Source organism: Ovis aries, chromosome 3, assembly GCF_016772045.2.
Source record: "Ovis aries strain OAR_USU_Benz2616 breed Rambouillet chromosome 3, ARS-UI_Ramb_v3.0, whole genome shotgun sequence".
Classification (NCBI taxonomy): Eukaryota; Metazoa; Chordata; class Mammalia; order Artiodactyla; family Bovidae; genus Ovis; species Ovis aries.
The window spans coordinates 194,705,848-194,725,978 of NC_056056.1; positions in this window are offsets into that span (position 1 = coordinate 194,705,848).

Consider the following 20,131-nt stretch of genomic DNA (forward strand, 5'->3'; position numbering starts at 1 on the left):
ATATTCATTGATTAGCTCTAGTAATTTTCTGGTGGAGTCTTTAGGGTTTTCCATGTAGAGGACCATGTCATCTGCAAACAGTGAGAGTTTTACTTCTTCTTTTCCAATTTGGATTCCTTTTATTTCTTTTTCTGTTCTGATTGCTGTGGCCAAAACTTCCAGAACTATGTTGAATAGTAGCGGTGAAAGTGGACACCCTTGTCTTGTTCCTGACTTTAGGGGAAATGCTTTCAATTTTTCACCATTGAGTATAATGTTTGCTGTGGGTTTGTCATAGATAGCTTTTATTATGTTGAGGTATGTTCCTTCTATTCCTGCTTTCTGGAGAGTTTTTATCATAAATGGATGTTGAATTTTGTCAAAGGCCTTCTCTGCATCTATTGAGATAATCATATGGTTTTTATTTTCAATTTGTTAATGTGGTGAATTACATTGATTGATTTGCGGATATTGAAGAATCCTTGCATCCCTGAGATAAAGCCCACTTGGTCATGGTGTATGATCTTTTAATGTGTTGTTGGATTCTGATTGCTAGAATTTTGTTGAGGATTTTTGCATCTATGTTCATCAGTGATATTGGCCTGTAGTTTTCTTTTTTGTGACATCTTTGTCAGGTTTTGGTATTAGGGTGATGGTGGCCTCATAGAATCAGTTTGGAAGTTTACCTTCCTCTGCAATTTCTGGAAGAGTTTGAGGAGGATAGGTGTTAGCTCTTCTCGAAATTTTTGGTAGAATTCAGCTGTGAAGCCGTCTGGACCTGGGCTTTTGTTTGCTGGAAGATTTCTGATTACCGCTTCAATTTCCGTGCTTGTGATGGGTCTGTTAAGATTTTCTATTTCTTCCTGGTTCAGTTTTGGAAAATTGTACTTTTCTAAGAATTTGTCCATTTCTTCCACGTTGTCCATTTTATTGGCATACAACTGCTGATAGTAGTCTCTTATGATCCTTTGTATTTCTGTGTTGTCTGTTGTGATCTCTCCATTTTCATTTCTAATTTTATTGATTTGATTTTTCTCTCTTTGCTTCTTGATGAGTCTGGCTAATGGTTTGTCAATTTTATTTATCCTTTCAAAGAACCAGCTTTTGGCTTTGTTGATTTTTGCTATGGTCTCTTTTGTTTCTTTGCATTTATTTCTGCCCTAATTTTTAAGATTTCTTTCCTTCTACTAACTCTGGGGTTCTCCAACTCTTCCTTTTCTAGTTGCTTTAGTTGCAGAGTTAGGTTATTTATTTGACTTTTTCTTGTTTCTTGAGGTATGCCTGTATTGCTATGAACTTTCCTCTTAGCACTGCTTTTATAGTGTCCCACAGGTTTTGGGTTGTTGTGTTTTCATTTTCATTAGTTTCTATGCATATTTTGATTTCTTTTTGATTTCTTCTGTGATTTGTTGGTTATTCAGAAGTGTGTTGTTCAACCTCCATATGTTGGAATTTTTAATAGTTTTTCTCCTGTAATTGAGATCTAATCTTAGTGCATTATGGTCAGAAAAGATGCTTGGAATGATTTAGATTTTTTTGAATTTATCAAGTTTAGATTTATGGCCCAGGATGTGATCTATCCTGGAGAAGGTTCCATGAGCACTTGAAAAAAGGTGAAATTCATTGTTTTGGGGTGAAATGTCCTATAGATATCAATTAGGTCTAACTGATCTAATGTATCGTTTAAAGTTTGCGTTTCTTTGTTAATTTTCTGTTTAGTTGATCTGTCCATAGGTGTGAGTGGGGTATTAAAGTCTCCCACTATTATTGTGTTATTGTTGATTTCCCCTTTCATACTTGTTAGCATTTGTCTTACATATTGCGGTGCTCCTATATTGGGTGCATATATATTTATAATTGTTATATCTTCTTCTTGGATTGTTCCTTTGATCATTATGTAGTGGCCTTCTTTGTCTCTTTTCACAGCCTTTGTTTTAAAGTCTATTTTATCGGATATGAGTATTGCCACTCCTGCTTTCTTTTGGTCTCTATTTGCGTGGTATACCTTTTTCCAGCCCTTCACTTTCAGTCTGTATGTGTCCCTTGTTTTGAGGTGGGTCTCTTGTAAGCAGCATATAGAGGGGTCTTGTTTTTGTATCCATTCGGCCAGTCTTTGCCTTTTGGTTGGGGCGTTCAACCCATTTACGTTTAAGGTAATTATTGATAAGTATGATCCCGTTACCATTTACTTTATTGTTTTGGGTTCGGGTTTATACACCCTTTCGTGTTTCCTGTCTAGAGAATATCCTTTAGAATTTGTTGGAGAGCTGGTTTGGTGGTGCTGAATTCTCTCAGCTTTTGCTTGTCTGTAAAGCTTTTGATTTCTCCTTCGTATTTGAATGAGATCCTTGCTGGGTACAGTAATCTGGGCTGTAGGTTATTGTCTTTCATCACTTTAAGTATGTCTTGCCATTCCCTCCTGGCCTGAAGAGTTTCTATTGACAGATCAGCTGTTATCCTTATGGGAATCCCCTTGTGTGTTATTTGTTGTTTTTCCCTTGCTGCTTTTAATATTTGTTCTTTGTGTTTGATCTTTGTTAATTTGATTAATATGTGTCTTGGGGTATTTTGCCTTGGGTTTATCCTATTTGGAACTCTCTGTGTTTCTTGGACTTGGGTGATTATTTCCTTCCCCATTTTAGGGAAGTTTTCAACTATTATCTCCTCAAGGATTTTCTCATGATCTTTCTTTCTGTCTTCTTCTTCTGGGACTCCTATAATTCGAATGTTGGAGCGTTTCATATTGTCCTGGAGGTCTCTGACATTGTCCTCATTTCTTTTAATTCGTTTTTCTTGTTTCCTCTCTGATTCATTTATTTCTACCATTCTATCTTCTATTTCACTAATCCTATCTTCTGCCTCCGTTATTCTACTAATTGTTGCCTCCAGAGTGTTTCTGATCTCATTTATTGCGTTATTCATTATATTTTGACTCTTTTTTATTTCTTCTAGGTCCCTGTTAAACCTTTCTTGCATCTTCTCAATCTTTGTCTCTAGCCTATTTATCTGTGATTCCATTTTGATTTCAAGATTTTGGATCATTTTCACTATCAATATTCGGAATTCCTTCTCAAGTAGATTCCCTACTTCTTCCTCTTTTGTTTGGTTTGGTGGGCAACTCTCCTGTTCCTTTACCTGCTGTGTATTCCTCTGTCTCTTCATCTTGGTTATATTGCTGCATTTGGGGTGGCCTTTTTATATTCTGGTAATTTGTGGAGTTCTCTTTATTATGGAGCTTCCTCACTTTGGGTGGGGTTCTATCAGTGGCTTGTCAAGGTTTCCTGGTTAGGGAGGCTTGTGTTGGAGTTTTGGTGGGTGGAGCTGGGTTTCTTCTCTCTGCAGTGCAGTGGAGTAACCCGTAATGGGTTACAAGACATCAAAGGTTTTGGGATAATTTTGAGCTGCCTGTATATTGAAGCTCAGGGGAGTGTTCCTGTGTTGCTGGAGAATTTGCGTGGTATGTCTTGTTTTGGAACTTGTTGGCCCTTGAGTGGAGCTTGGTTTCAGTGTAGGTATGAAGGCATTAGATGGGCTCCTATTGCTTAATGTTCCCTGAATTCAAGAGTTCTCTAATGTTTTAAGGCTTTGGATTTAAGCCTCCTGCTTCTGGTTTTCAGTTTTATTTTTACAGTAGCCTCTAGACTTCTCCATCTATACAGCACCGATGATAAAACATCTAGGTTAAAGATGAAAAGTTTCTCCACATTGAGGGACACTCAGAGAGGTTCACTGGGTTATAAGGAGAAGAGAAGATGGAGGAGGTAGTTAGAAGTAACTGGAATGAGATGCGGTGAGATCAAAAGAGAAGAGAGCAAGCTAGCCAGTAGTCACTTCCTTATGTGCGCTCTATAGTCTGGACCGCTCAGAGGTATTTACAGAGGTATTTACGGGGTATATACTCAGAGGTATTTACGGGGAAGGGGAGAGGGAGGAAGTAGACAGAGGTGACCAGGAGGATCAGAGAGAGGAATGAGTAGGAGAGAGACAAATCCTGCCAGTAACCTGTTCCTTAGGTGTTCCCCACCGTCTGGAACACACAGAGATTCACAGAGTTGGATAGAGGAGAGATGGGGGAGAAAAGAGACAGAGGCCACCTGGTGGAGAAAAAGGAGAGTCCAGAGGATGAGAGAGTGGTCAAGCCAGTAATCTCGCTCTCAGGTAAACTGGGGTAGTGAAGTTTGGGTTTTTAAACGTACAAAATTGGCAACAAAAACCTAAGAGCAAAGATTAAAAATCTAGAGTAGAGGTTGGATTTTCAAAGATACAATATTAAAGAGAAGCAGAAGGAAAAAGGAAGAAGGAAAAAAAAAAAAGAAAGAAAAAGAATTATTAAAAAACAAACAAACAGACAAACAATCAAATAGGTTATAGAAATAAAAATTAGAGGAGAAATAGAAGACTTAACATTTAAAAAAAAGTTAGAAAAAAAAGCAAAAAAAAAAAAAAGGAATGATTTTAAAAATATTAAAAATATATCTAGCCCTTTCTGGTGTTATGGGCCGTGTGGGATCACTTCCAAGGTGGTTCCCTCTGGTTAACTTCTTCTGTTCGCTGGTTTTTTAGGCTCACTAGTTTAGTCGCGCTGTGGGGAGGGGGGATGCTGCAAACAAATAGCACTGTTGTGTGTACACAGTATCTCAGCCCCGCTTGACCTGTCCTTTCTCACGGCGCACAAACCGCTCCGGTTCTAGGATGCTCAGCCAGGAACCGTCTGGGGCCGGCCCTAGGCTGCGTGCACTTCCCCGGTCCAAGCCGCTCAGGTTCGGCGCTCAGGCAGCCCTCAGAGGCACAGATTCGGCTGGGACTGCGCTTTGTGCCCTTCCCAGGTCCGAGTAGCTCAGGAGTTTGGCGAGCGCGATCTCCGCGGCTTGTCACCTTTTCTGCCACTGCTGCTCAGCTTTCTGGGTGGACCGCTGGCGCATCCCGTGAGGCAGACTGTGACTGTCCAGCACCCCCAGAAGTCTTAGCAAAGGAGCCTGCTTGCAGTTAGGTAAGTAAAGTCTCTCCGGGTCTGCAATTGCCCCTTTCCAGACCTTACGGCTCTGGCTGCCTGTCCCCGGCGGGGGATGGTCTGCAGCCGGCTTTTTCCGTTCCGTCCTTTGTTCTGTGCTCGGTCCTGGCGGTCTTATGTTCGAGATTTTGGCGTGGTAGCTATCCCACAGTCTGATTTGCTAGCCCAAGTTAGATCGTTCTGGTGGAGCGTGGGGCGTTCGTGCCCGATTCTTACAAAGCTCTGCAGCCCGCGCCTCCCGCGCGTCCCTGCCCTGTCCCCACTTCCCAATGGCGGATGCAGGCGTCTGTGCTGCTTTTCCGCTGGGGGAGTTACTGGTGGGCTTGTAATCTGTTGGTTTTAATTATTTATCTATTTTTCCTTCCTGTTATGTTGCCTCTGTGTTTCCAAGGCTCGCCACAGACTCGGCAGGGAGAGTGTTTCCTGGTGTTTGGAAACCTCTCTTCTTAAAATTCCCTTCCCGGGACAGGCTTCCCTTCCCGGGACGGAGCTCCCTCCCCACCTCCTTTGTCTCCTTTTTTGTCTTTTATATTTTATCCTACCTGTTTTTGAAGACAATGGTCTGCTTTTCTGGTTGCCTGATGTCCTCTGCCAGCCTACAGAAGTTGTTTTGTGAAGTTTGCTCAGCGTTGAAATGTTCTTTTGAGGAATTTGTGAGGGAGAAAGTGGTCTTCCCGTCCTATTCCTCCGCCATCTTTCCCTCTCCCCTCGCATCATTTATTTTCATGGCTGCTGTTACCATTTGCAGTGATTTTGGAGCCCAAGAAAAGAAAATCAGTCACTGCTTCCATTTGTCCCCCTTCTATTTGCCATGAAGTGATGAGACCAGATGCCATGATCTTGGTTTTTTGGATGTTAAGAAGTTTTATGCCAGCCTTTTCACTCTCCTCTTTCACCCACATCAAGAGGCTCTTTAGTTCCTCTTCATTTTAATGAATAATGATAGAGTGGTATCATCTGCATATCTGAGGCTGTTGACACTTTTCCCAGCAAGCTTGATTCTAGCTTGCAATTAACCCAGGTTGGCATTTTGCATGATGTATTCTGCATATAAGTTTTAAAAAATGGGGTATAGCTAACATACAGCCTTGGTATAGTCCTTTCCCAATTTTGAACCAGTTACTTGTTCCATGTAAGGTTCTAACTGTTGCTTCTTGATCTGCATACAGGTTTCTCAGGAGACAGGTAAGGTGGTCTGATATTCTTGTCTCTTGAAGAATTTTCCACAGTTTGCTGTGATCTACACAGTTAAAGGCTTCAGTGTCATCAGTGATGCAGTAGTAGATGTTTTTCTGGAATTTATTTACTTTCTCTATGGTCCAGTGAATGTTGGCAATTTGATCTCTGGTTCCTGTGCCTATTCTAAACCCACCTTTTACATCTGAAAGTTCTCAGTTCATGTACTACAGATGCCTAGCTTGAAGGATTTTGAGCATGACCTTAGACTAACATGCGAAATGAGTGCAATTGCTTGGTAGCTTGAACATTCTTTGCCACTGCCCTTCCTTGAGATTGGAGTAAAAATTCACTTTTGAGTCCTGTGGCCACTGCTGAGTTTCCCAAATTTGCAGGCGTATTGAGTGTAGCGCTTTAACAGCATCATCTTTGAGGATTTGAAATAGCTCACCTGGAATTCCATCACCTCTTTGTTTGTAATAATACTTCTTACACCCCACTTGACTTCAAACTCCAGGATGTCTTGCTCTAGGTGAGTGACTACATCATTGTGGTTATCTGGGTCTCAAAGACCTTTTTTGTACAGTTCTTCTGTGTATTCTTGACACCTCTCTTAATCTCTCCTGTTTCTGTTAGGTCACTACTGTTTTTGTCCTTTACCATGCCCATGTTTGCATGAAATGTTCCCTTGATATCTCCAATTTTCTTGAAGAGATCTCTAGTCCTTCCCATTCTATTGTTTTGCAATAAAGAGCTCATGATCTGAACTATAGTGAGCTCCAGGTCTTTTTTTACTGACTATATAGTGCTTCTGCATCTTTGCCTACAAAGAACATAATCAATCTGATTTTGGTACTGACCGTTTTGTGATGTTCATGTGTAGAGTCATCTCTTGTGTTGTTGGAAGATGGTGTTCGCTATGACCAGTGTGTTCTCTTGACAAAGCTGTTAGTCTTTGCCCTGCTTCTTTTTGTACTCCAAGTCAAATTTTTCTGTTACTGTGAGTATCTCTTGACTTCCTACTTTTGCATTCCAATCTCCTGTGGTGAAAAAGACGTCTTTTTTGGTGTTCTAGAAGGTCTTGTAGGTCTCTGTAGAACTGTTCAACTTCATTTTCTTCAGTGTCAGTGTTGGGCATAGACTTTGATTACTGTGATGTAGAATGGTTTGCCTTGGAAAAAAACAGATCATTCTGTTGTTTTTGAGACTGCACCCAAGTACTGCATTTTGGACTCTTATGTTAACTACAAGGGCTACTCCATTTCTCTAAGTGGTTCTTGTCCACAGTAGCAGATATAATGGTCACCTGAATTAAACTTGCTCATTTCTACCCATTTTAGTTCAGTGATTCCTAAGATGTCAATGTTCACTCTTGCCATTTCCTGCTTGACCACCTACAATTTACCTTGGTTCATAGACCTAACACTCCAGGTTCCTATGCAATATTGTTCATTACAGCATCAAACTTTCACCACCAGATCCATCCACAGCTGAGTGTCATACTTTGGCCCAGCCTCTTCATTCTTTCTGGAGCTATTATTAATTGCCCTCTACTCTTCCCCAGTAGTATATAGGATATCTTCTAACCTGGGGGATCTCATCTTTCATTGTCAAATCTTTTGGCCCTTTCATACTGTTCATGGGGCTCTCACATCAAGAATACTGGAGTGACTTGCCATTCCCTCTTTCAGTGAACCACATTTTATCAGAACTCTCCACTATGACCCGTCTGTCCTGGGTGGCCTTGCATGGCATGGCTCAGAGCTTCATTGAGTTACACAAGCCCCATTGCCACAAGGCTGTGATCCATGAAGGCAGCCATTGATAGATATATATTTATTGTTATTTTAAACCTTGTTTTCCAGTTGATTTTATGTTTTTCTTTGTTCCTGTTTCTTTTTGTCTTTTTCCTTTGTATTATGCTTGTGTTCTCTTACTTTTGGTTTTTGTGAATCTATTATATGTTTTCTGCAGTTACTCCTTTTTATAAGCATGACTCCTTTCTATGTCTACTTTGTTTAGACTGATAGTCATAAAAATTAAAACATTCTATAAACAAAATCTACATTTTTTACTCTCCTTCCCCACATATATAATTTTATGCCCTCTTTTACATCTTCATGTTTATGATTTTGCTCTTCATTATGGTTATCATCATTTTCAAAATTGTTTTCTTTTATTTTTAAAAAGTCTATACTGGTTTGTTTAAATGAATTACTTTCTAATTGTGGCTTACTCTTTTCTATAGATTCTTGGTTCTTTTCTATTTAGAGACATCCTTTCAATATTTCTTTTAGGATAAGTTTACTATTCCTGTACTCCTTTAGTTTTTGCTTGTCTGAGAAATACTTTCTCTCTTCTTCTATACTAAGTAATAGTTTTGCTGGTTACGGTAGTCTTGGTTGAAAAATTTTCCCTTTCAAGACTTTGAATGTATCTTGCTACTCTCTTCTGACCTGCAATATTTCTACATAGGAGTCAGCTGATAGCCTTATGGGGGTTCACTTTTAATTAATTCTTTTTTTTTATTATTGCTGCCTTTGAATGCTGCCTTTGTCTTTAACTTTTGCCATTTTAGTTATAGTATGTCTTGGGGGACTTCTCTGGCAGTGCAATAGTTGAGACTGTGCTTCCAGTGAAGGGGTTGGGGGTTTAATCCCTGGTCAGAGAAATAAGATCTCATATGCTGCATGGTACGGCCAAAAAATAAACAAATAAAAATTTCTTAAAAAATTGAAAAAATATATTGGTGAAGGTCTGTTTGGGTTCACTTTGTTTGAGACCTTCTTTTTTCTGATGCCTGGATATGTTTTCTTCTTTAGGTTTGGGAAGTTTTCAGCAATAACTTCTTCAAATACATTTTTGGTCCCTTTTCTCTTTCTTTCCTTCTGGAATCCCTGTTATGCTTAGCTTGGCATGCTTTATATTATTCCGTAGGTTTCTTATATTGCTTTCATTGTTTGCATTTGGCTTTCTGTCTGCTGTTCTTAGTTGCAGCACATGGGATCTTTAGTTGTGACATGCAGGATCTATTTCCCTAACCAGGGATCAAATCTGGGTCCCCTGCATTGGGAGTTCAGAGTCTTAGCCACTGGACCACCAGGGAAGTACCTGTCTGCTCTTCTCATTGGGTGATTTCTGTTATTCTATCTTCTAGATCACTTATTTGATTTTCTGTATTATTCAATCTGTTATTCATTACCTTTAGCTCAGCTTTTGTTTCAGCAAATAGATTTTCTAATTTTTCTTGGCCACTCTATGTTTTCTAGTTCCTTTTTAGCATAATCTGCATTTTATTCTTTCTTAAGTCCTTCAGTATTTTCATTATCTCCTTTTTAAAAAGTGCCTATTAGACTTAACTGAAAGTCTCTCAGTCATGTCCGACTCTTTGCAACCCCATAGACTATACAGTCCATGGAATTCCTAGGCCAGAATACTGGAGTGGGTAACTGGTCCCTTCTCCAGGGGATCTGCCCAACCCAGGGATTGAACCCAGGTCTCTCACATTGAAGGCAGATTCTTTACGGCTGAGCCACAAGGGAAGCCCAAGAATAGTGGAGTGGGTAGCCTATCACTTCTCCAGAGGATCTTCCTGATCCAGTAATCAAACTTGGGTCTCCTGCATTGCAGGTGGATTTGCTGCCAACTGAGCTATCAGAGTAGCCATCTGTCAAGGGGGATTCTCCAGCAAGAATCCTGGAGTGAGTAGCGTTTTCCTTCTCCAGGGGATCTTCCCAACCCAGGGATCGAACCCAGGTCTCCCGCATTTGCAGGTGATTAGACTTAAATGGTCTGTTTTATTCCTTCTTTCAGGCATTGCTTTATCTTGTAATATGGAGTGGTTCTTGTGCTTCATTTTTGCTTATATTTCTTTTACTATATGTGTCTAACAGAAAAAAATTACTGTTCCTAGAGGACTGTCTTTGTATGGGGGCATCCCAATATAGCCTATGTGGTGTTAATATTTTTGGTGTGAGGTCTGTTTTTAGTGTGGATGCCTCCCACCTCTTTCCTCAGTTTGTGCTGGCTCTTATCCCCTTCATAAGGGGTGTGACTTGTGTTGTGGTGACCAAAAGCCTTCACTGGATGTTGAGTGAAGCCTCTTCTTTGCTGTGTGATTGTAACAGCCCTTTCAGAGGAAGAGTCTCCTCCCTAGTTATTGGTGTAGAAGTCTCCAGATCTGTTTTTGAGCTGCAGCGTGAGATGGGTGGAATATTGGAGTGCTCCCACTGGGAATGGAGCTACTGAATATCCCTCCACTGAAGCTGTCTGCCAGGATGTGGGCTTTATGGTGTTGCCCGTCACCCATTGTATGGACTCACATAGTATACTGTTTGGACACTGACAGCCCCACCTCAACCATGGGAATGCTGGCAATTGGCCCTGGTGTCCCTAAGGCATTTTACAAAGCCATAATGTACATCTGTAGGCTCAGATCCACTGAAGTCAGATTACTAGGACTGTTTTCAGTAGTCCTACCTCTGGACCCTCCTTGGGAGTTATAGAGACAGCCCAGACCCTGGCCCAGCCCTGCCTCCATGTGCATGCACCCATGAAACCTATAGCTTCTAAGGTCTGAGCCATCTCAGTCATGGGAGCACCCACTGTTCACAAGGATGTCCCGAAGATGCTGAGTTTCCAAAGCCAGCAGTGGTAAATCTGTGGATCACACTGGCATAGGGAGAAGCCTCAGATTTCAGCCCTGCTTCTTAATTTGCATGGCCCCTAGGCATCAGTTCTGATTTCAGCCCTGCCTATGAATGGGTAACCCACTGGGCACTTGCACATTCCCAGAGCTCATAGAGGTAGCGCTAAGCCAGATGACAGTGCTTGGAGAAAGAGGTTGCTATGGTAGGCCCATCCTTTTCTTTGCTTGTATGTGCATTAACAATAGGGTTTCAATGGTGGCACCATGCCCATTATGAGCATACCTACAATGAGACAGCTATGGTGGGCTCTACTCCTTCCTTTGCGTGCACCTCAAAAATGGCACTATGGCAGGCCCTGGCTTCTTCTGTGTACACTCTGGGTTGCAGCACTACCACACTCTAACCCCTTTAGGCTGTCTCTGCACAGCTAACCCCAGTCCTGTCCCGGATCTGTCCTCTGAGGCTTGAGTTTCAGCACCTGGCCCCTGCCTGTACCAGTAGATGCCCATCCTAGGTTTGGGGGTGCAGGGTGGGACCATCTGTGCAGGTCTCCCTCTGCTCTGTCTGCTGCAAGCCCATTGCTGTGCTCTCCTCTAAGCTTCTGAAGCTCCTTTTTTCCCCCAGTCTATCTCTACACGGTGAAGGGGTCTTACCAGGGTGCAAGAATATTTCCTCTTTTGTAGCTCTCTCCCAGTGGGGCAGGGCCCTTCCCAGATTTTTTTTTTAAATTTCCTCCTACCCAGTTACGTGGAGACCATTCTTGCACTTCTAGGTTTCTGAGATCTTCTGCCAGTGTTCAGTAGGTATTCTGTGAGAACTGTCCCATGCGTAGGTGCATTTTTGGATGTGAGAGGAGGTGAACTCTGTCCTTGTATCCCACCATCTTGATTGGAGTCCCCCCAACAGCTTATTTTCAATAGGCTGTTCCAATGTTCTCAAGACTGGGCCTTTCCCGCTTTCACCATTGTCACTGCTGGCTGTTTAAAACTGAGCTACCAGTTTCACTACAGACATGAGCTTCCATGATGTGGAACAGCTGTGTGGTTCATATGCCTTCATTATCTTAACTGTGTTCCTCATTCTTTTCATGATTTGTGGAAGATAAAATTATAGCTACCCAAAATATCTACCCTCTAGTCCCCAAGAAACTGTAAATATGTTCAATGGTAAAGAATCTGCCTGCAATGCAGAATACCACCTGCAATGTGGGAGACCCGGGTTCAACCCCTGGGTTGGGAAGACCCCCTGGAGAAGGGTATGGTTGCATAACCCACTCCAGTATCCTTTTCTGGAGAATTCCCTGGGCAGAGGAGCCTGGCGGGCTATAGTTCATGGGGTCACAAAGAGTCAGACCTGACTGAGCCACTAGCAGTCATTTTCACATGGCAAAAGAGTTTTCAGGTGTAACTCATGTTAAAGATCTTAATATAGGGAGATGAGCTTAGATCATTTGGATCTAAGGTAATCACATGGGTCCTTAAAAGCACAAAATTTTCAGGAGCTGGAGTAAGAAAGAATGCAGCAGCAGAAATTAGAAAGTTTCAGAATATAAGAAGGAATCATATGTCACTACTAGTCCGAAGGTAGAATGGGAGCTGGGTGAGAGGGGCAATGCTCAGAGGAACTTAGAAGCTAAGAGACGTTCCCAGAGGAACGTCAGCAAAGAAACAGAACCTCGGCCCTGTAATTGGAAGGAACTGTATTCTGCCAACAAGCTGAATGATTCTAGACACTTCAGAAAAGAGGCCAGGCTGGCAAACACTTGATTTCAGTCTTATGAGAGACCCAAAGTAGAGTCCAGCCAAGCCTATCCGGACTTCTGACAGAGCTGCAAGTTAATAAGTTTGCCTGGTTTTAAGTTACGAATTTTGTGGTACTACCTTATGGGAGAAACAGAAAACTAATATATCATCTTTATCTACTTTGAAGTCCCTGAAGGATAGAGTCTAAGCCTTCTATGAATTCACCTTTGGCATCTGGTGGGGAAAAGCCAGTCACTTTGACAATGGAGGAGGAGCTATTCCACCTCCCCGACTAACTACAAAGTGTGAAGCGACACTCCCGTCTCCCATCCCGCTCTGTCTGGTCCTAGTAGCCCAGATGACCCCAGGAAACAGCACGGGCCACTCAACAACTCTTCACATCTGTCAGATTACAGCAGAGGTGGATCTGGGTCTTAATTTTTTAAAGAGCTGTTTATTTATCTTTTTAATTTTTGGCTGTGCTGGGTTTTTGTTGCTGCCAGGGTTTTTCTCGAGTTGCCAGGAGTGGGGGCTATTCTGTAGTTGCGATGTGCAGGCTTCTCATTGTGGTGGCTTCTCTGCTTGTGGGGCATGGGCTCTAGGGTACACAGGCTCAGTAGTTGTGGCTCCCAGGCTCTAGAGCACATGCTCAATAGTTGTGGTGCAAGGCTCTGCTGCATGTGAGATTTTCCTGGATCAGGGATTGAACCTGTGTCTCCTATAGAGACAGGGAGAGAATTGGCAGGCAAATTCTTTATCACTGAGCCACCAGGAAGACCCCAGGTCTCCTTTCTTAAGCCAGTAATGGTGTAAGAAAGAATGACCTGGACATGGAGTGGTTTCAGGATTTAAAAGAAGCGAGACTGTTGCTTAAAACCAGTCAAATGGGCAGAAGTTTTTCTAATTATGTAAGAACTAATTTTGTTTTTCTTTTCATTGGTCAGGGTGTGGTACCCATTTCTCAAGCTCCACCTCATGTGGCTCAGTGGGAGCAGGAGTGATCTGTAGAGTTGGATCAGGTGTGGATTAGTATGCCCAAGGATATACTGAGCTGCTCTCTGAGGCTGTTTTAGGTCGTGACCTTGGCCAACCCTCTCCTCTGGCCTGGATCTCAGGCTTCATTATAATTTATCTATCATCCTTACCCCATCACATAAATTAACTTCCTTATCTAAGGCCAGTTTGGTAGCACCTAATGCAAGAAGGGTTGGAAGAGGGTATTTGCTATGACCAGTGCATTTTCTTGGCAGAACTCTATTAGTCTTTGCCCTGCTTCATTCTGCATTCCAAGGCCAAATTTGCCTGTTACTCCAGGTGTTTCTTGACTTCCTACTTTTGCATTCCAGTCCCCTATAATGAAAAGGACATCTTTTTTTTGGGTGTTAGTTCTAAAAGATCTTGTAGGTCTTCATAGAACCGTTCAACTTCAGCTTCTTCAGGGTTACTGGTTGGGGTATAGACTTGGATTACCGTGATATTGAATAGTTTGCCTTGGAAACGAACAGAGATCATTCTGTCATTTTTGAGATTGCATCCAAGTACTGCATTTCAGACTTTTGTTGACCATGATGGCTACTCCATTTCTTCTGAGGGATTCCTGCCCACAGTAGTAGATATAATGGTCATCTGAGTTAAATTCACCCATTCCAGTCCATTTTAGTTCGCTGATTCCTAGAATGTCATGTTCACTCTTACCATCTTGTTTGACCACTTCCAATTTGCCTTGATTCATGGACCTGACAACAGTGTCAGACTTTATTTTTGGGGGGCTCCAAAATCACTGCAGATGGTGAATGCAGCCATGAAATTAAAAGAAGCTTACTCCTTGGAAGAAAAGTTATGACCAACCTAGATAGCATATTCGAAAGCAGAGACATTACTTTGCCAACTAAGGTTCGTCTAGTCAAGGCTATGGTTTTCCAGTAGTCATATATGGATGTGAGAGTTGGATTGTGAAGAAAGCTGAGCACTGAAGAATTGATGCTTTTAAACTGTGGTGTTGGAGAAGATTCTTGAGAGTCCCTTGGACTCCAAGGAGATCCAACCAGTCCATTCTAAAGGAGATCAGCCCTGGGATTTCTTTGGAAGGAATGATGCTAAAGCTGAAACTCCAGTACTTTGGCCACCTCATGCGAAGAGTTGACTCATTGGAAAAGACTCTGATGCTGGGAGGGATTGGGGGCAGGAGGGGAAGGGGACAACAGAGGATGAGATGGCTTGATGGCATCACTGACTCGATGGACGTGAGTCTGAGTGAACTCTGGGAGTTAGTGTTGGACAGGGAGGCCTGGCGTGCTGCGATTCATGGGGTCACAAAGAGTCAGACACGACTGAGCAACTGAACTGAATTGAACTGAATGCAAGAAGGAGATGAAAGTTAAGATTGGACTACCTACTTATTATCTCCTTTCTGTGAGGACCAGACTATCACTACAAGAGAACTGGGAGACGGACAGAGTGCAGAAGTCAAAAAATCATAGTCAATTTAGTCCTATTGCGTTGTGTCTAGTTGGAAGGATTTGTGTGTGTGTGTTGTGTATGTGAGTGTATGCATAAAGGGAGAAAGATAATGTATCTATCTAGAGGGTGAAAATACCCCATTAAGTTGATTTGCCTAAGATAGAGGAATATAAATAATAAATAGCTGTTCCTTTAGATGGGGGAAAGGTTTGCGGCCAGAGTGAAGGGATCTTTGAATATAATAGGCTTAGACATTTGAATTTTTTTTCATAGATAATGGGGAAATTGATCTGTGTAGACTGAAGAATTGATTCCTTGGGAACTTTGAATGGAAATTGCATTTTGCTCTTGTTTGTTTCAGAGAACTCTATTTGAGTGTTTTCAAATCATTCAAAGTTTTGTAAACTTTTCATCTACACAGAACAAAACCAATTCTGAGTCTGTACAACAAATACTCCCATACACTAGATATTCATAGACAATCTAGGATAAATTGTGGCATTCATGGTATAAATGACAGCACTGTGTATTTTATAGGACTTGGAAGCTAACTATCAAAAATCTGGTTATCTTGGTTTTGGTGCTAGCTATTCAGTTAGAGAAAGGACCCAGTAATTTTACATGTTTACAGTTTCTCAGGGATTAGAGGGTAGATATCTTGGGTGGCTATAAGTTTAGCTGAAGAAAGTTAGATGAAGATTAATGCAGCTAAGAATTCATCAGTGTTAGGAAAAGGTATGTGACCATGGGAATAGAAGTCTCCAGGAGTCCTTGGAAGTTGTAGGAAGCTAAATGCATCACTACAGTGTAGGCTGGGTACAGGCTACTGCATTGGAATATAAGAAGGATGACTTTGAAACTGAATGGAGAGCTTTGGTTATAGAAATGACTACATCATACATGATACCACAGAATATTTATATTATACATTGTCTTCACATTGTAACATCCACATCAATCATCTGTGACACAATTCTAATAATTTTGAGTATATATTTACTATAATATTTATATATATATAAAAACCAAGAGGCACTTCCAGTAATTCTGGCCAAAAAGGAGCATCATTATAGTGTCTAAGCTAAAAAATAATAAAAATAAATACAATTTATCTAATTTCTTTTTCTGTACAGATTCTACTTTTTACAAAACATTTATCAGTCATTAACTAAGTCACTTAACAAATACTTGTTATAGGACAATACAAAGTATTGCTACATATATTAAGTGCAAGATACAGGTGAGAAGACAATATTTATTTCAACTGCAAAATGATCACTTAAGTTCAATGCTTCATTCTCTTGTTTTTAAAAGTTGATAAATTTGGAAAGTTTTAATAAACATATTCAGGTTTGTCAAGATTGATGAGCATTACATTGTTAAAAAGCATCATGTACAAATGACATCCCTTACAGTGTTACTTTGGTAGTTATTTGAAAATATTGCTTTCTAAGAATACTAAATTAAATTCATCCAATACTCTGGTTTAAAAATAATACAGAGACAAATATTTGGGACATGCTAATTTGAACTTTCCAATGAAAGTTTTTGTCAGGAAGAGGTAATGACTGATCAGAGCAACTGCCCCACCAAGAATCACAACATATTTAACACCAAAACCCAAATCAATTTAACCAAACCAGTCAAAACCCAAAATACTCTGAATTAAAGTTCTTTCAGTTGCATATCTTAATATTATTATAAAAAGCCAGGGAGAGTCTTGTTTTCATTATTTTGCATTGCAAATTTCAGAATATCTGAAGGAGCACCAATTTCATTTTGTGATTTGTATGACAAAAAAAAATCTATAGGAAGAAATATTAGGGGGTAGTTGGAATTAGAGATAATTTATTTCCAGTGCTTGTCAACTAACACACTATTCTTGTTGAAATAGAAACAGTATGCATTCTTCTGTGAAAATGTATTAGGAAATGAACTGACATTCATAAATGGCAAAAACTGCACCAGTTAAGCAAATATAGCAAAATATCCCATGCACATATTTTTACAGAGTATTAAAATAGTGACTTTTTAAAACTAATTAACAAATATATACTTAACATCAGACCATTGAAACTCCACTGACAGGTGATAAATAGATATGTCAGGGTTGTTATTTAAAGATAGAAATACTGTAGTACTGGATTATGCTTATCCATAGCTAAAATGAAATATCTGGTATAATATGCATTTTTGAGTCATAAATATAATTAATTTTCAAAAGAAAAATGATGGAAAATTCTATCAACTAACAACTGATATACACAAAGAAAACATCTTTAGATAATTACTTTTAATTTCACATTAAACTATATGAATATTTTGTTATTATATAGGAAGAAAAATTACTAGATTAAAAAAAAACCCCTCCCTTCATTAAGTATTCAAGCAGCTAAGGGCTAGTTCACATTGCAAAATGTGTGTGTAAGTGCTGATTGTACAAGGAAGTCAGGGTTGAAATATGGATCCATTAAGTCCCTTTGCTCTAGAGTAACTAAGAACTAAATTGGTTTGCCACAAAAAAGATGGAGAGGGGTCCTGGGATGAGCCTTCAAGTTTTATGCAGTGTTCACTCCCAATCTACTGCTTTTTTTTTTTTTTTCTTTTTTGGTTTTTTAGTACCATTGGGCTACATGATAAAACTATGTGTGGTGCATTAAAATGAGGTGAAAGTCCTCTTTCTCCTTATCATTGGAGAAGAGAATTTCAGATGGATTTTTTCCTGTACTAATTTTGAGTTAGACAAGTAAAATTGGAGATAAATTATACTTTTCCCCTATAATTTGACTTTTTTGGTCAAAGAATTTGTGTGTTTCATTTGAAATAGGTATTTCTACTTACCAAAAATTTAAAGCATTTATGCTTTAAAAATATTTTTTAAATTACTTTTATACTTGTGAATTTCAAATTTTAACCTACCATTTGATCAGTCTTGGCAGATGAATGTAGTGTGTGTGGTTTATGGACTTGTCAGTGCTTGCTCTGTGAAAGGTTAGTAAGATTTAATTTTTCTCATTAATGAAGATAAGTATTTGGGTTCTTAACTGTGTTAGAATTTAGTGAAATACAATCTACATTAGTAAATCATTTATCTTAAAACAAGGGCTTCCCTCCTAGCTCAGTTGGTAAATAATCTGCCTGCAGTGCAGAAGACCCTGGTTTGATCCCTGGGTCAGGAAGGTCCCCTGGAGAAGGAAATGGCAACCCACTCCAGTATCCTTGCCTGGAAAATCCCATGTACAGAGGACCCTGGTGGGCTGCAGTTCATGGGGTCGCAGAGTTGGGCACACCTGAGCGACTAACATTTATCTTAAAACAACCTAAACCATGACAAATTGCTAGATAATGCATTTCTCTTTCTTGGGATAATTCAGACTCTATACCCTAAATCTAATTAAATTATGGGAACTAAATTTATTTTTATCTATTTCATGTATTTATTGGACTCTTCATAAAATATTTTCCTCCCTGAGGCACACAGTGTATTGGAAAAGAATTAAATATTTTTTCTAGTTTTCTGTTACATAATAGTAGTTCTGACTATAGCAAAACATTTAGCATCTCTACACTATGAAATATCATTTTGTGGGTTTCATATTAATTGATTAAAATTGTAAAAAGCTTTGTTTCAAATACTGAAATTTAATATTCTTGATAGTAGGTATGTATGATGATTTAATATTATTCTCTTTGAAGCATTTTTTGTTTGAATTATGTGCATGATTGAAGAATCACTTCTTAAACAATTGAGAAAATTTGTCTGAACATGGATATTTTCAGTATTTCTTATCAATAATAAGGCTTGCCTTTTCTTCTTTGCTCCACAACTCCTCAGAGAAGTAGAAATCCATGATACCAATGCCTCACAATATAATCAATCTTATAAGTATGACGGGGAAAATAACTAGCTGCCTTTAGATGAGGAATCTGGATTCATAAGAACCCCATACAGTTTTACTGTATGGAATATAAAAATAATTTATACCAGATCAGTATTTTTTGGATCATGATATTGAGTTCAACCAACTAAATAATGCCTTAATCTTCAGTTTTCTATATTCAAACATATTTAGCAACATAATGTTCAATTATTTTTTGTCATCATTATTAACCTGCTGTTAGAATGACTTGATAGTGTGAACATAAAGATCAGTTCAGATGAGGTAAAAGCAGCATCATTTTAACAAATGAAATGTGTTACATGGCAGCATAAATTAGCTAACATCTCTGGTGTATGATATAGATTGAAAAACATGTCCTTGTTCTTCCCAAGCCATGGCTCACTAGTGACAAACCACAAATACTTACGCAAACCTCAATTTAATTCATTATCTAATGCACTGCTTGTTCTTTGACTCAGTGCTTATAGTTAAGTACTTTATCCCCAAATTCACAATAAGAATTTGAGTATTTTCTGGAGGAACAAATGAATATAAGACCTAAAACTGGTATATTTCCCTCTGATTAGAAATGCTAAGCATAGTTTAATTCCAGAATCTTTGTTACCTAAAATGGCCAATTGTTCTATTTTGGCAGGGGGTGGGGGGAGTGTGGTCATGCAGTGCAACAAGTGGGATCTTTCTTTGCTGACCAGGGAATGAATCCACACCACACCCTCCTGCATTGGAAGCATGGAGTCTTAACCACTGGGCTACCAGGAAAGACCTTGGTCTCCTAGAGTTCCATCTGGGTGGACAGACAGTATCAGCAAGGTCATAGTTTTATTTCATAGAGAAATGAATGACCTAGAACAATGGTTACACAGTATTCTGCTACATGTTAGGAGAGAAGGCAGATGAAAGGAATTCAGTTTGGTCTGAGAGCATACAGATGTTGTAGTGCTCAGATATCAGGAAGAAGTGAGCTGTTAGCATTTGAAATTTTATTGATTTTTTTTTCCCCCACACTCACTAGCTGACTATTATATGGAGAATTTTATTCACTCTAGACTATGAAAGTATACAGACTGTTTTACTGGAGTCTTCTGCCAGTTTGAAAAAAGGAAAAGTATTAAGCAGGAATCAGACTTAGAATGGAAGAGCAGGATTATGAGACCCTTATTGTGGTTTTCACTATTATTTTAGAAATTTTGTAAATGACAAGGACAGTAGAGA